Raw genomic sequence first — 4,053 nt, 5'->3', positions numbered from 1 at the left:
CTCACTCTCCCACGCCCAGCGTACTGGTGCTTCCCCCAGGCCCCCCCTACATGCACTTATCTACCACCAAGGGTGGCAATGCCTCTTAGGCTTGGCTTCACCCACTCACCTACCAGCAAGGGTGGCAATGCCTCTTATCAGGCTCCATTTCACCCACTCATCTACCAGCAAGGGTGGCAATTCCTCTTATCAGGCTTCGCTTCACCCACTCACCTACCAGCAAGGATGGCAATGCCTTTTATCAGGTTTCGCTTCACCCACTCGCCTGCCACCAAGAGGGGGCCCTACCACCCAGGGTATGGGGTGAGTGTGGGCAGTGAAACTCCCCCCAAGTTTCATCTGCCCTCACTCCCGCCATGCCCAGCGTACTGGTGCTTCCCCCATGCCACCCCTAAATGCACTTATCTATCACCAAGGGTGGCAATGCCGGTTTACCAGGCTCCGCCCCCCACTCACCTACCACCAAGAGGGGGTATTACCAACCTGGGTATGGGGTCAGTGTAGGCAGTTGAACTTCCCCCCAAGTTTCATCTGCCCTCACTCTCCCCACGCCCAGCGTACTGGTGCTTCCCCCAGGCCCCACCTGCATGCACTTATCTACCACCAAGGGTGGCAATGCCTCTTAGGCTCTGCTTCACCCACTCATCTACCAGAAAGGGTGGCAATGCCTCTTATCAGGCTCCGCTTCACCCACTCACCTGCCACCAAGAGGGGGTGCTACCACCCTGGGTATGGGGTGAGTGTGGGCAGTGGAACTTCCCCCCAAGTTTCATCTGCCCTCACTCCCCCCATGCCCAGCGTACTGGTGATTCCCCCAGGCCCCCCCTAAATGCACTTATCAACCACCAAGGGTGGCAATGCCCGTTTACCAGGCTCCGCCCCCCACTCACCTACCACTTAGAGGGGGTGCTTCCACCCTGGGTATGGGGTGAGTGTGGGCAGTGGAACTTCCCCCCAAGTTTCATCTGCCCTCACTTCCCCACGCCCAGCGTACTGGTGCTTCCCCCAGGCCCCCCCTACATGCACTTATCTACCATCAAGGGTGGCAAAGCCTCTTAGGCTCCGCTTCACCCACTCATCTACCAGAAAGGGTGGCAATGCCTCTTATCAGGCTCCGTTTCACCCACTCATCTACCAGCAAGGGTGGCAATGCCTCTTTTCAGGCTTCGCTTCACCCACTCACCTACCACCAAAAGGGGGTGCTACCACCCTGGGTATGGGGTGAGTGTGGGCAGTGGAACTTCCCCCCCAAGTTTCATCTGCCCTCACTCCCCCACGCCCAGTGTACTGGTGCTTCCCCCAGGCCACCCCTAAATGCACTTATCTACCACCAACGGTGACAATGCCAGTTTACCAGGCTCCGCCCCCCACTAACCTACCACCAAGAGGGGGTATTACCAACCTGGGTATGGGGTGAGTGTAGGCAGTGGAACTTCCCCCCAAGTTTCATCTGCCCTCACTCCCCCACGCCCAGTGTACTGGTGCTTCCCCCAGGCCACCCCTAAATGCACTTATCTATCACCAAGGGTGGCAATGCCTCTTAGGCTCCGCTTCACCCACTCATCTACCAGAAAGGGTGGCAATGCCTCATATCAGGCTTTGCTTCACCCACTCACCTACCACCAAGAGGGGGTGCTACCACCCTGGATATGGGGTGAGTGTGGGCAGTGGAACTTTCCCCCCAAGTTTCATCTGCCCTCACTCCCCCCATGCCCAGCGTACTGGTGCTTCCCCCAGGCCCCCCCTACATGCACTTATCTACCATCAAGGGTGGCAAAGCCTCTTAGGCTCCGCTTCACCCACTTACCTACCACCAAGGGGGGTGCTACCATCCTGGGTATGGGGTGAGTGTGGGCAGATGAAACTTCCCCCCAAGTTTCATCTGCCCTCACTCCCCCCATGCCCAGCGTACTGGTGCTTCCCCCAGGACACCCCTAAATGCACTTATCTATCACCAAGGGTGGCAATGTCTTTTATCAGGCTTCGCTTTACCCACTCACCTGCCACCAAGAGGGGACGCTACCACCCTGGGTATGGGGTGAGCGTGGGCAGTGGAACTTCCCCCCAAGTTTCATCTGCTCTCACTCCCCCCATGCCCAGCGTACTGGTGCTTCCCCCAGGCCCCCCCTACATGCACTTATCAACCACCAAGGGTGGCAATGCCTCTTAGGCACCGCTTCACCCACTCATCTACCAGCAAGGGTGGCAATGCCTCTTATCAGGCTCCGCTTCACCCACTCATCTACCAGCAAGGGTGGCAATGCCTCTTATCAGGCTCCACTTCACCCACTCACCTGCCACCAAGAGGGGGTGCTACCACCCTGGGTATGGGGTGAGTGTGGGCAGTGGAACTTCCCCCCAAGTTTCATCTGCCCTCACTCCCCCCATGCCCAGCGAACTGGTGCTTCCCCCAGGCCCCCCCTACATGCACTTATCTACCACCAAGGGTGGCAATGCCTCTTAGGCTCTGCTTCACCCACTCATCTACCAGAAAGGGTGGCAATGCCTCTTATCAGGCTTCGCTTCACCCATTCACCTACCACCAAGAGGGGGTGCTACCACCCTGGGTATGGGGTGAGTGTGGGCAGTGGAACTTACCCCCAAGTTTCATCTGCCCTTACTTCCCCACGCCCAGCGTACTGATGCTTCCCCCAGGCCCCCCCTACATTCACTTATCAACCACCAAGGGTGGCAATGCCTCTTAGGCACCGCTTCACCCACTCATCTACCAGCAAGGGTGGCAATGCCTCTTATCAGGCTCCGCTTCACCCACTCATCTACCAACAAGGGTGGCTATGCCTCTTATCAGGCTCCGCTTCACCCACTCATCTACCAGCAAGGGTGGCAATGCCTCTTATCAGGCTCCGCTTCACCCACTCATCTACCAGCAAGGGTGGCAATGCCTCTTATCAGGCTCAGTTTCACCCACTCATCTACCAGCAAGGGTGGCAATGCCTCTTATCAGGCTTCGCTTCACACACTCACCTGCTACCAAGAGGGGGTGCTACCACCCTGGGTATGGGGTGAGTGTGGGCAGTGGAACTTCCCCCCAAGTTTCATCTGCCCTCACTCCCCCCATGCCCAGCGTACTGGTGCTTCCCCCAGGCCACCCCTAAATGCACTTATCTATCACCAAGGGTGACAATGCCCGTTTACCAGGCTCCGCCCCCCACTCACCTACCACCAAGAGGGCGTATTACCAACCTTGGTATGGGGTGAGTGTTGGCAGTGGAACTTCCCCCCAAGTTTCATCTGCCCTCACTCTCCCACGCCCAGCGTACTGGTGCTTCCCCCAGGCCACCCCTAAATGCACTTATCTATCACCAAGGGTGGCAATGCCCTTTTACCAGGCTCCGCCCCCCACTCACCTACCACCAATAGGGGGCGCTACCACCCTGGGTATGGGGTGAGTGTGGGCAGTGGAACTTCCCCCTAAGTTTCATCTGCCCTCACTCCCCCCATGCCCAGCGTACTGGTGCTTCCCCCAGGCCACCCCTAAATGCACTTATCTATCACCAAGGGTGGCAATGCCTCTTAGGCTCCGCTTCACCCACTCATCTACCAGCAAGGGTGGCAATGCCTCTTATCAGGCTCCGTTTCACCCACTCATCTACCAGCAAGGGTGGCAATGCCTCTTATCAGACTCCACTATACCCACTCACCTGCCACCAAGAGGGGGTGCTACCACCCTGGGTATGGGGTGAGTGTGGGCAGTGGAACTTCCCCCCAAGTTTCATCTGCCCTCACTCCCCCCATGCCCAGCGTACTGGTGCTTCCCCCAGGCCCCCCCTACATGTACTTATCAACTACCAAGGGTGGCAATGCCTCTTAGGCTCCGCTTCACCCACTCATCTACCAGAAAGGGTGGCAATGCCTCATATCAGGCTTTGCTTCACCCACTCACCTACCACAGAGAGGGGGTGCTACCACCCTGGGTATGGGGTGAGTGTGGGCAGTGGAACTTCCCCCCAAGTTTCATCTGCCCTCACTCCCCCCATGCCCAGCGTACTGGTGCTTCCCCCAGGCCACCCCTAAATGCACTTATCTATCACC

The sequence above is a fragment of the Rana temporaria genome, chromosome 5 (assembly GCF_905171775.1).
Source record: "Rana temporaria chromosome 5, aRanTem1.1, whole genome shotgun sequence".
Taxonomy (NCBI): domain Eukaryota; kingdom Metazoa; phylum Chordata; class Amphibia; order Anura; family Ranidae; genus Rana; species Rana temporaria.
Note: the sequence above shows the minus strand (reverse complement) of the source record.